Source organism: Carlito syrichta, unplaced genomic scaffold (assembly GCF_000164805.1).
Source record: "Carlito syrichta isolate Samal-C Ts95f unplaced genomic scaffold, Tarsius_syrichta-2.0.1 Scaffold308185, whole genome shotgun sequence".
NCBI classification, from domain to species: Eukaryota; Metazoa; Chordata; class Mammalia; order Primates; family Tarsiidae; genus Carlito; species Carlito syrichta.
Genome location: NW_007252281.1, coordinates 569,417 through 583,399, shown reverse-complemented (window position 1 = coordinate 583,399; position 13,983 = coordinate 569,417).

Sequence of the window (13,983 nt, the reverse complement as noted above, 5' to 3'; positions counted from 1 at the left end):
CCAGGCAGGTCTTGAACCTGTGGGCTCAGGCAATCCACTCACCTCAGCCTCCCAAAGCACTGGGATTACAGGCTAAGCCACCAAGCCCGGCCTGCAGAAAGAATTAACACTAATTTTGTACACTCTCTTCTAGAAAGTAAAAGAAAAAGAAACATTTCCCAATCCATTTTATGAAGTTAATATTACTCTAAAGGCAAAAACAGATTAAGATAGTTTAAAACAATAACAACAACTACCAGCCGGGCTCGGTGGCTCAGCCTGTAATCCCACGTTTTGGGAGGCTGAAGTGAGTGGATTGCCTGAGCCTGTGAGTTTGAGACCTACCTGGGCAACTTGGTGAGACCTCATCTCTACAATAATTTTTTTTTTTAATTCACCGGGCATGGTAGCATGTGCCTGTAGTTTCAGCTACTTGGAAGGCTGAGGCAGAAGGATTGCCGGAGCCCAGCAGGCAGAGGCTGCGGTGGCCGGGAGCGTGCCACTGCACTCCAGTGTGGGCGAAGGAGTGAGACTCCAATTCAAATATAAATAAATAAATAACAACAACTACTACAGATCAACATCCCTCATGATAATAGACATATAATCCTTAAACTATTGGCATGAAAATTCATCAATGAATAAAAGGAATACCGTGACCCACTGGGGTCTATTTTAAAGATGTGCTGTTTGTTCAATGTTTGAAAATCAGCCAGTCTATCATCTTAACGTATTAAAGATGATAGAAGAAAAAAATCATATGATTATATCAATCAACATATAAAAAGCATTTGACAAAATTCAATACCAACTTACATTTAAAATCTTCAGAAAAAAATAAGAAGAGAAGGAAACTCAGATTTTCATTTTAAAAATCTGCAAAAAACCTACAGCCAGCATTACACTTAATGGTGAATGACTAAATTATTTTCCTCTAATATCAGGAATAATATTTTGTTCTTCTTGGCAAGGTCTGACCTCGGGAGAAGCTATTGAATCAAAATCAAACACGCATGGGTTTTATGAGTCTAAGTGACCTGTGAAAAGGGAGATGGCCAACTCCAGTTTACCTTAGCCATCCTGATCCACCTGGAGGAAGCTGGGAACTGGGGGTGCTTATGACATTCACAGCCCAGGGGCAAGGCTCACTAAAAGTCTGAGACATACTCAGGACTAAAGAATGCTTTCCATCTTCCGCATCTCACCACACAATCTAAAGGCCCACGTGCATCATGTTTGACTATCACAAAGAATGACAAGCATACTAAAAAATGAGCACACAATTTGATGAGAAAGAGCAAGTCTTGCAAACAGATTTAGATATGGCAGGGATGTTGGATTTATCAGGCTAGGAATTTGAGACAGCCGTGATTGATATGCTTAGGGTTCTAATGGATAACGTAAACAGCATGTAAGACCAAAGGAGCAGTGGAAGCAGAGGTGGCTTATTTGAGACTGGACATGACTAAGGAAAGAATCTCTGAGCTTGAAGATATCTAGATAGAAACCTCCAAAACTGAAAAGCAAACTGAGGTTAGATGTAGTGATTTGGGAACCTGAGGCAGGAGGATGGCTTAGCTCAGGAGTTGCTATTTTAAAAAGAGAGAGAGAGAAAGAAAAGAAAACAGAAAATAGCCTGAAAAAGAGAACAATAACCAGAACAGAATATACAAGAACTGTACAACTACAAAAGGCATAACATACATGTAATGGGATACCAGAAGAAGAAAGAGAGAAATGCACAAAGATATTTGAAATAATAATGATAAAAAATTTGCCCAAATTAATGTCAGGTACCAACCACAGTTCAGGAAGCTCAGAGAACACCAACCAGAGTAAACAACAAAAAACCAAAACAAAACCCATAAAAACAAACAAGCAAGCCCACATTACTCATAAACATACATTCAAGCTACAGAATATCAAAGGTTAAAGAAAAAAAATCCTGAAAGAATCCAGGAAAAACAATTTACCTACAGAGGAGCAAAGATACCAATTGCATCTGACTTCTCAGAAACCATGCAAGCAGAAAGAGAGTAGAGTGAAATATTTAAAGCATAGAGAGAAAAAATCCACCAATCTCAAATCTATACCGTGCGAAATTATCCTTCAAAAGTGAAAGATAAATAGACTTTCTTAAGTAAAAAAAATGGACAGAATTTATTGATAGCAGACCTGCTTTGCAAGACATCTAAAAGAAGTTCTGTAGAAAGAAGGAAAATGATATAGGTCAGAAACTTGTATCTACATAAAGAAAGTACTTTAAGAAGAAATGAAATAAAATAAAAGCTTGGATTTTTCTTATTCTTAGTTGATAGATAATAGTGTGTTCAAAAAATAATAATAGATTTAATTATGTAAATAGTATTTAATTATATGCAATACCTGTATATATACTATGTATAAATGAAATGAGTAACAGCAACACTACAAAGAATGAGAGATTAAGGAAGTAGAATTGTTTTGCTATTATAAGGTACTCACTCCTAGTGTTATTTGAAAGTGAACTTGGATTAATTGCAAACGTGTGTTGTAAATTCTAGGAGAACCACTAAAAAATTTTTTAAAGTTTAATATGTTTAAGAAGGAGAGAAAATGCAATCATATAAATGTTCATCTAAAATCACAAAAGGCAGAAAATGAATAGGAGACAAAAATAAGAACAAGTACCAAGACAATAAGTAGAAAACAGTAACAAATATGGTAGATATTAATTCAACTATACCAATAACCTCTTTGAATGTCGGTGTTCTTAAGGCACCAATTAAAAGACAGATTGGGTTTGGCACGGTGGCTCATGCCTGTGATTCCAACACTACGGGAGGCCAAGGTGGGAGAATCGCTTGAGCCTAGACTGGGAAACATTGTGAGACCTCGTCTCTACAAAAAAAAAAAAAAACAAAATACAAAAATTAGCCAGGCGTGGTAGTGGACGCTTGCAGTCCCAGCTGCTCAGGGGCTGAGGAAGGAGGATCACTAGAGCCCAGGAGGTCAAAGCTGCAACTCGATACTGCCTACAAGAAACCCACTGTAAAGACAGAAATAAAAATCTATATGAAAAATGAATGAATGGAGAAAGATATATCATGCCAACACTAACCAAAGGAAAGAGAGAGTACTATATTAATTTTAGACACAGCAGATGTCAGAGTAAGAAAAGTTACCAAGGATAAACAGGAGCATTATATAATGATAAAAGGGTCAGCTCTTGAAGAAGTCATAAAAAATCCTTCTCATGTATGTATCTAACGATAGAATGTCAAAAATACATGAGGCTTCTATAGACAACAGACTACTTCATTCAACAATAGCAGAATACACATTCTTCTCAAAGTTACATGTAGTATTCATCAGGATAGGTTACATTCAGGGCCATAAAATGTCTATGAAAAATTTAAAAGAATAGAGATCACACAATGTTTACGTTCAGACTGCAATGAATTAAACTTGAAATCAATAACAAAAAGATAAACAATAAATAACCAATGCTTGGAGATTAAAGAACACACTTCTAAATAACACATTGGTCAAAGAGGAAATATCAAAAGAAATTTTAAAATATTTTGAACTAAGTGAAAGGGAAAACACAACTTATCAACATTTGTAGAGTGCAGCAAAAGCAGTGCTTAGAGGAAAATGTATAGCTGTGAATGTACATTTTAGAAAAAAGGCAGCTAAAGTATACTCTAAGCTTTCATTTTAGGAGACTAAAAGAAAGGAGAGCAAATTAAATCTAAAGCAAGCAGAGGAAAGTGATAAAAATTAAACTAGAAATCAATCAAATATAAAATAGGAAATTAATAGAGAAAATCAATAAAACAAAAAACCAGTTCTTTAAAAAGATCCTAACACTAAGTGTTGACAAAGACGCAGAATAACTGGAACTCTCCCACACGGCTGGAGAGAACGCACGATACACCACTCTGAAAAACAGTTTGGCAGTTTCTTATAAAGTTAAATATTCACCTGTTATACAACTTAGAATCCTACTCCTGGATATTTGTCCAAGAAAAATGAAAGCATTTACCCACACAAAGACTTGAACACAAATGCTCACAGCAGCTTTATTTGTAACCAAAATCGAAAACACCTCAACTATCTACTAACAGATGACTACATCAACAAATTGTGGTATATACATGAGATAGAATTTTGCAGAAACTACTAATACATGTAAAAACATGAAGGCATCTCAAAAACGAAGAAGCCAGAAACAAAGAGTACACACTGTAAGTCTGTTTATATGAAGGTCTGGAATGAACAAACCAATCAATAGTGAAAGAAAGCTGATCTGTGGTTGCCTGGGGATAAAAATGGAGAGAATAAGACTGGGTGCAGTGGTTCACATCTGTAATTTCAGCACGTTGGGAGGCATGGCGGGAGGTTGGCATGAGCCCAGGAATTGGAGACCAGTCCAGGCAACATAGCGAGACCTTGTCTCTACAACTGCTACAACTACTAATAATAATAGAAGAGAGAATGATTACTTGCAAAGGGGCGCAAGGAAGTTTTGTGGGGTAATGGAAATGCTTTGTGTCTTAAATGTGGTGGTGAGTCGGGCTCGGTGGCTCAGCCTGTCATCTCGCGCCTTTGGGAGGCTGAAGTGAGTGGATTGCCTGAGCCCGTGGGTTCGAGACCCGCCTGGGCAGCGAGACCTCATCTCTACAATAAATCAAAAAATCAGCCAGGCGTGGTAGCACGTGCCTGTAGTCCCAGCAAATTGGAAGGCTGAGGCGGAAGAATCGCCAGAGCCCAGCGGGTCAAGGTTGTAGTGGCCAGGAATGGCCACTGCACTCCAGTCTGGGCGACAGAGTGGGACTCCAACTCAAAAAACAACAACAACAAAACAAAGCAGCCACCAACTCTCATTGCTTTAGAAATTGCTGGGGAGCCAATGCATTATTATGAAAATGGATAAAGCATTAACCATTTATCCTACTTCTCCCAGGATATCCAAATATAGTCAGGCACCACACAACATATTACAGTGGTCCCATAAGATTATGAGGTATTTTTACTGTTCTTTTTCTATGTTGAGATACACAAATACTTACCATTGTGTTATAACTGTCTACAGTAACATGCTGGATGGGGTTATAGCCTAGGAACAATAGACTGTATCATGCAGCCTAGGTGTGTAGTATTTGTGCAAGCACATTCTATGATGTTTGCACAACTATGAAATCACCGAACAATGCCATTTCTTAGGTGATATCTCCATCATTAAGTGAGGCATTACTGTAGTTGAGAGAATGTTCTATTTACAGGGGTCCCCAATCCCCAGTGACCAGTCCATGGGCTGTTAGGAACCAGGCCACACAGCAGGAGGTGAGCAGTGGTGAGCAAGCAAAGCTTCATCTATATTTGTAGCCACTCTCCATTGCTAGCATTACCGCCTGAGCTCCACCTCCTGTGAGATCAGCGGTGGCACTAGAATCTCACAGGAGCACGAACCCTATTGTGAACTGCACATGGGAGGGATGTATTACTAGGCTGTGGGCTCCTTATGAGAATTTAATGCCTGACAATCTGAGGTGGAGCTGAGGCAGTGACGCTAGCGCTGGGGAGTGGCTGAAAATACAGGTTAATGTTCGCAGCGACGTTTGACTACACAGAGACCATAATAAATCAATTGCTTGCAGACTCACATCAAAACCTAATCAGTAAGAGTCAAGTGGACTGATGTACTTCAGTTGTGCAGCTGCATCTGATGGCAGGCTTTAAGCCAGAATCAGACACAATTTAGTCTGCGTGTGGCCCATCCATCATTCTATTTACCACTTCCATCCACAAATCTCTTTTTTTAATGGTGAGTTGTATAATTGTCTCATTATCTATTACAATGTAATACTAATAGAAATAAAGCGCATAATAAATGCTATGCTCGTGAATCACGCCGAAGCCATCTCCCTCACCTCCAAGTCCACGGAAACATTATCTTCCATGAAACTGATCCCTGATGCCAGAAAGGGGGGAGACCGCTGGTGTAGAACACCGACTAATGTGTGTAAAAGGCATTTTACATTTTGCATTGTCTAATGAACTCATGTTCAATGGAAGGCAAAACCATTCCGACTGATGGGATATTAGAATCTACAGGGCAAGTTGACAGTCCTTTAACCCACTGATCAAACCTTGCATCATAACGAATGGGACACCCAGATAGTATGTGACCCTGTGATATGATGGACTATAAACTTAAAACTAATTTGGATCCTAGTTCTAAAATGCATAGCAAATAAAAAGAAAGAGGAACACTTTAAATAACTGCATCAGAAAATGCATAATCCAACAAATGCTAAGTTAAAGAAATTCTATAAGGCAATTGATCTAACTTTTTTTTTATTTGCTAAGATACATACTTGGCGTATTTGGGGGGAGAAAATGTATAATGTCTGGAAATTTTGTTTTAAAATTCTTGGGTAAAATAAATATATAGCCGGGCTCGGTGGCTCAGCCTGTAATCCTGTGCCTTGGGAGGCTGAGGTGCCTGAGCCCATAGGTTCGAGACCTACCTGGGCAACTTGGTGAGACCTCATCTCTACACTAAAATAAATAAATAAATAAATAAATAAATAAATAAATAAATATATAAAAAATTTGGTCATCTGGACAGTCAGCTTACTTTTTTGATGGTGCCAAACAACATATGTTTCCTCAGGTTGTTTCTTTTTTTAGTCTAAAATAAGTCAAGGTAGTATGTGTGCATAAATTTAAAAGTCAGGCAGTACTGAAAAGTTTACAATAAAACATTTTGCTGCTTCTTGACTTTTCACTTTTTAAGACATTGTTTAAGACATTGATCCCCAATGTCAATGTCTATGCGTCTTTATCTAGAGCCTGGTAATTTCCCAGGAAAGGAATCTTCCTCTCTGGCTTAATATCTTTAATCCTCTGATAGAGTGGAGAAAAGGCGGGAAAAAAGCAGTCGCCTGGTGCCTGGGAGGGGGAAAGGACCCTCAAACAATCTATTAATAACACCTGGTTCACAACTCTGTCTTAGAGGCCTTTTGTGCCTCTAACACACGGGTCTTACTGAACCGGTTTCCCGTCAGTCTTGGCATCTATGACTCTGCCAAGTCAGCTCTCATTCATCCACCAGCTTTCCATTGACCACAATCATAATTTATTTACTTGGCAACTAATTTATTAAGTGCCTACGATGTGATGCAGGTTCATCTAGGAGCTTGGGATGTACCCTGAACCAAACGGACAGTAGGCATAATACATAGGTAAGTTATGTATGGTTTTAGAGCAGGATGAGGTCATGAGAAATGCGGGGTAGGTGTTGGGTTGTAATTCCAAATAGGGTAGGCAGGGTAGATGACATTTAGCCGGGCTTGGTGGATCAGCCTGTAATCCCTTGCCTTTGGGAGGCTGAGGTGAGTGGATTGCCTGAGCCTGCAGGTTCAAGACCCGCCTGGGCAACTTGGCGAGACCTCATCTCTACAATAAATCAAAAATCAGCCGGGCGTGGTAGCGCACGCCTGTAGTTCCAGCTGCTTGGAAGGTTGAGGCAGAAGGATCGCCGGAGCCCAGCAGGTCAAGGTTGCTGTGGCTGGGAGCGGCCACTGCACTCCAATCTGGGTGACAGAGTGAGACTCCAACTCAAAAAATAGAAAAGATGACATTTGAAAGAGGTGAGAAGGTTAGCCATGTGGACATATCTAGGGACAGTCCCATTCAGTTGAAGAGTTTTGTCTGTGTGGTGGTCTCCTCTTTTTGGCCTTGTAGGCTCCAAATTTTTACACTGTTCCATTGTGCTAGTGGGGTTTGGGAAGGGGTGGCTATACATGTTTTTACTCAACTCACCCCTTTTAACTAGAAGTGCCTTCTCTCGACTCCACTCTTCTCATGGGTTTTCTGTCTTTCCCAAATGGCCCAACACCAGATGAGTACATGGGAAGGAGTCAATAAATATTTGCTTATTTTTACATTAAATTTATAAATTATTAGTTTTTTTTTTTAAGTTTTCAAAAAATTTCTATTTTGGGCCGGGCTCAGCGGCTCAGCCTGTAACCCCAGCACTTTGGGAGGCCGAGGTGAGTGGATTGCCTGAGCCAGCGGGTTTGAGACCCACTCAGGCAACTTGGCAAGACCTCAGCTCTACAATAAATCAAAAAAATTAGCCGGGCATGGTAGTGCGTGCCTGTAGTTTCGGATACTTAGAAGGCTGAGGTGGAAGGATTGCCGGAGCCCAGCAGGTGGAGGCTGCAGCGGCCAGGAGAGTGCCACTGCACTCCAGTCTGGGCGACAGAGTGAGACTCCAACTCAAAAAAAAAAAAAAAAAATCTCTATTTTGCTCATGATTACTCAGCCTCCCAAGAGTTCCTTCCTTTTCCATAACCCCTTCAGGTGCCACCCCCACACGGGCTGTAAGAATGAAATGATTGTGCATCTCTGAACAGATAAGGCTCTGAGTAACCATGGGAAACTGCTCTTTGTAAGGGTTACCTACTTAGGGTAGGATCCTGTACGAAACAGTTAGTGTCTCACTGACTAAAACACAGTGTGCTAGGCTAGGAAATCGGGGGGTGGGTGATGGAACTATTCTGCGTGGGGTGGCAGTCACCTGACTCTGCATTTTTCAAAACCACTAGAATTGTATACCACAAAGAGTGTACTTTACTATATGTAAATTATGAAAAAAAAATCAAGATATTGGGCGGAAGGATCCCATAATGGAGTGCACACTTTGACAAATGAACCGGACCGGACTCCGAAATGTATGGCATTGCCTTACTGAGGGGCCGTGGGGGAAAAGGAGATGACAGTAAGTAATTCTGGGAAGTGGTGTTTTGACTGGAAACTGTAAGGCTACAGAGAAAAAGAGCTGTACAAAAACACTATATTCTGGTTGGGAAATTTGTTTCTCACAGAGGCACAGGTTAACAATTCTGAAACATCACTTTACATGATGCTAGGGCTAAACAAATAAGTAAATAAATTGTAATGGGAACCAGGCTTCTTTCTTTTTTTTTTTTCCTTTTCTTTTTTCTGAGCTGGAGTCTCACTCTGTCGCCCAGGCTGGAGTGCAGTGGCACGATCACGGCCACCGCAGCCTCGACCTGCTGGGCTCAGGCGATCCCTCCGCCTCAGCCTTCCAAGTAGCTGGAACTACAGATGCATGCCACCACACCCAGCTGCCCAGACTGGTCTCCACCTCCCCTCCCCCCTGGCCTTGGGCTCAGGCAATCCTCTCACTTCAGCTTCCCAAAGTCCTGGGATGACAGGCTGAGCCACAGAGTAAGGCCGAACCAGGTTTCCCACTGTCAGAGAAAGAAGTGGCAATTAAGCTTGAGGGAAGTCCAGGAAGGACCCCAGGAGAGATCAGTAAGAACTCATCTTTATTTAATATGCAACAAACATACAGACACAGAAATAAATAGTTATGTGTGTGTCTATGGGTTAGCAGACATACATAGATCTCCTAGCTCTGCCTTCAGAGAGGGGCCCAGAAGCAGAGAACCCTATGGCAATAAGTATAGTCAGCACTTGGATATTCAGCAGTGATGGGATTCTCCAATAAAATGAAAGGAATTGGGATTCTGTGGCGAAATGACTGATTCAAGGGCCGGGACAGAGAAAATACTAAGTGAGTCTGGAGTATCTTTTAGTGTCAGGAAATAAGGAAATACAAACATGGGGTGGGGGGTTGTTGGGGAGAGAGAAGGGTGTCTTGTCAGAGGACACTGATGCTAACCTGAAAGCACTCCCGATGGCCAAAGTTGAAATAATTTGAAGAAAGAAAGAAAGAAGTAGATTCAAATCCAAAGAACAAAAAACATACATACATGAGTCCACACTAATTGTAATGAATCGAATTGTGTCCTCCCAAAATTCACGACTGCTGGGACCTCAGAATGTAACCTTGTTTAAAAGCAGAAGTAGCATCTTTGCCCATGTAATTAATTAAGGATCTTGAGATGACATCATCCTGGATTCAGGGTGAACCCTAACTCCAATGACTGGTGTCCTTACAAGAAGAGAAGAGGACACAGACCACACAGAGAAGAAGGCAGTGTGAACAAGAGGGCGGACAACAGAGTGATGTGTCCACAGCCAAGGAACACCAAGGGTTGCCAGCAGCCACCAGCAGCCAGGAGAGAGGCACAGAACATATTACCCCTCAGAAACTCCGGAAGGAATTCACCCTGCCTATACCTTGATTTCAGACTTCTGTCCTCCTGAATTGTGAAAGAATATCTTTCTCTTGTATTAAGCCACCCAGTTTGTGATCATTTGTTACAACAGACAGCCCTAAGAAACTGATACACTGCTGTACATGAATTGTTTTGTTTTGTTTTGTTTTTTTGAGTTGGAGCCTCACTCTGTCGCCCAGACTGGAGTCCAGTGGCCGCTCCCGGCCACCGCAGCCTCAACCCGCTGGGCTCCGGCGATTCTTCCGCCTCAGCCTTCCAAGTAGCTGGAACTACAGGCGCGCGCTACCACGCCCGGCAAATTTTTTGATTTATTGTAGAAATGAGGTCTCGCCAAGTTGCCCAGGCGGGTCTCGAACCCACAGGCTCAGGCAATCCACTCACCTCAGCCTCCCAAAGCACTGGGATTACAGGCTGAGCCACCGAGCCCGGCTACATGAATTGTTGAATAAATAAAGGCAATTTGATGAGACCTCATCTCTATAATAAATAAAATATATTAGACGGGCGTGGTCGCTCGCAACCGTAGTTCCAGCTACTTGGAAGGCTGAGGTGGAAGGATCGCAGGAGCCCAGCGGGTCGAGGCTGTGGTGGTTGTGAGCATGCCACTGCACTCTAGCCTGGATGACAGAGTGAGACTCGGACTCAAAAAATAAACAGATAAAGGGAAAAGGAGCAAATCTCCCCTACAGACGAATTTCAAATCACACACAGAGATAGTCCCCTTTCTAGGAGGTAGAGTTCGATTCCTGTCCCTTTAAGTGTGAGTTGGATTTAGCGACTTGCTTACCAAAAGTAGAAGAGAGAAAGAGCAAAAGAGTGACTTTACAGCAGAGAAACCTGGCAGACACAACCCCGGCAGGTGCTCAAGGTCAACTTCACCAGCGGCAAGTCATGTCGATAGCGTGTGTCCTCTGCTTGATGCATCAAGAAGGAAACTTCACCTCTGTGATCTTCTCCCCTCAAACTCACAGCCATCCAGTCCAGTCATGAGAAAACTGTCAGACAAACCCAAATGGGGAGATATTCTACGAAATTACTGACCACCAACTTTGAAAATGATGACGGTCATAAAATCCCGAGAAGAAACTGAGATCAAGGAGACTAAGAGGAGATGATGACTAAATGTCATGTGGGAACCTGGATTCGATCTTGGAACTGGAAAAAAGGCCATAAGAGAGAAAACTGGTGACACTCAATAGTTGTGGAGGCTAGTTAATAGTACTGAACCAATGTTGATTTCTTAGTTTCGACAAATGTGCCACTGCTATGTAAGATGCTGACATTAGTAGAAGCTGGGTGAAAGATATACGGGAACTCTTTACTATCTCTGCAGCATTTTGGTAAATCTAAAATTATTCCAAAGTAAAAAGGTAAAGAAAAAAAAAAAACTCAACCGTGTGTGAAAGATCTAGAAGCCAGTCAGCACTTTCTCTGCCTCCACTTTCCATCTTGTGGTTTTATTTCCTTTCTCTGAAATGGAAGAGAATCTTGACTCAACCTCTGTTCCTCCTCCCCGCCCCCCCCAGCCTCCTTCCGAAACTGACAAATACATTTTAAAAACATAGAGGTCATAAGTAGACGAATGAATGAACAGACAGTCAGACAACCTACGGTAGAATGGGGGCGTCCAACGGTTTGGCGGGAACAATTAGGAAGTGTATTATTTAGCCCCCACAGCTTGCCCGCCACAATGGTGACAGCCACACAAGCACAGTGTTTCAAAATGAAAGTTAAATATTTATTCTGGCTGCCCCATCCCTCATCCACCAGGGCTCCTCGCACAGCTGGCTTTCGAAAGAAGCCAAAAGTTCTGCTATTGACCTTCCGACTTCCCACTCTGCATGTGTCCTAGGTAAACAATCCATGGGCTTCCTCTCCATTGGATTGGCACTCAAGGACGGAGGGCAGAGCCTGAGGACAGGCAGCACGTCAAATCTACGCTTGCATGTCCCTAGGAAGTGGCTGTGCAGCCCAGATGCAAGAGAGAAGGCGTGGGAGTGCCCTTGGTAAGCCCGAAAATCCTATGGCACCGTTGCCACACTCACCCTGTGCCTTGATTCTGTCTAGACTGCAATGTCCTCATTGCCACAAGCACGGATGCTTCCAGAGAACCTTCATAGACATCTGCCAGGATGAGTCGAGTTGCTCTGATTCGACTTCTCAGCTCCTGTAGCCCTGGCCATTGCAGCTCAAACCACTTGATCCTTATGACTTTGACCCCAGCCCTATATTCATTCATTCATTCATGCAAAAAAATTAATTCAGGCCAGGCGTGGTGGCTCACGCCTATAATCCCAGCACTTTGGGAGGCCAAGATGAGAGGATTGCCTGAGCCCATGGGCTGGAGACCAGTCTGGGCAACTTGGTGAGATCTCATCTCTATAATAAATCAAAAAATTAGCCAGGCGTGGTGGTGTGTGCCTGTAGTTCCAGCTATGCGGAAGGCTGAGGCAGAAGGATCACCTGAGTCCAGCAGGTGGAGGCTGTGGTGGCCAGGAGCGTGCCACTGCACTCCAGCCTGGGCGATAGAGTGAGAGACTCCAAATTAAAAAAATAATAATTCAGCAACATGACAGATCTGTGCCCAGTGCAGGAACGCAGTGATCAGTAAGCCTTGATGCCTGACTCTGAAGAGCACACATTACTCTCGACAGGTCAGTGGCTGTAGCTCTGATCCCATTTCAGGTATCCTAGCATAGCTTCTCCTCTTCTGTAGCGCCAGGCGTGGCTCACCCAGCATATCTGGCTAGTCATCTTATTCCGTCACACGGCTGTGGGATCCTTGGCCCGTTGGACCCTCCCCGGCAGGGTGGCAAAGAAGAGAAGACCAAGGAGTTCATTCCAGCCTGGAGATTCAGATGTCTGGCAGCGCTGACCACCCTCCTGCCTGGACGTGAAGTTTCAAGAGTTGCTGGCTACCTTTCTTTCTCGCCCATTGGGACATTCTGTCCACCTGCTGGGATGTTCTGCTATTTTGTCCTAGGCACCGTCACCAACTGCTTGCCCTGATCCTGGAATTTTGTACAGATCCTGGAATACGGGTCTGGCCTCCAGTTCCTCCTCCATCCCGTGTGGTCCCCACGAGGGAATGGGCTTCTGCCTCCAGACCTCAGTGCCTCTGTGGCTGCTGATGGAGTCTAGCTCCCTCACAAAAGGAGGGCCCTGCCCGACAGGGAGATGCAAAACTGACCAGTGCCATTGGGATTTTCATCCTTGCAAGAACTCTGAAGAAGAGACACATTCTTGCTCAAGTCTGAAAATCGGGTCTCTAGGTCAGATCAAACTACCAAAACCTGGTTCTTTTTTTTTGAGTTGGAGTCTCACTCTGTCGCCCAGAGTCCAGAGTGGAGTACAGTGGCCGCTCCTGGCCACTGCAGCCTCGACCTGCTGAGCTCCCGCGATCCTTCCGCCTCAGTCTTCCAAGTAGCTGGAACTACAGGCACACGCTACCACGCCCAACTAGTTTTTGATTTATTGTAGAGACGAGGTCTCACCAAGTTGCCCAGGTGGGTCTTGAACCCATGGGCTCAGGCAATCCACTCACCTCAGTCTTCCAAAGTGCTGGAATTACAGGCTGAGCCACTGAGCTAAAACCTGGTTCTTGAAGCCAAATGTCTCCATTTTGGGCTTAAAGTTTTCCTCTTTTTTTTTTTTTTAAAGATGGGGATACCTTAACTGAAAACAGTTCTGCTGGCCTGGAGCTTGGCAGAAAGGGAGAGCATCAACTGGCAGCAGAGTTGTCGGGACACGGCTTTCCCTCTGGTATGTGCCAGCCTGGTCACAAGTGTGCAGATCTCAGGGCAGTCACTTCTACACCATGGCAGAAAGTAGGTCACTCGAC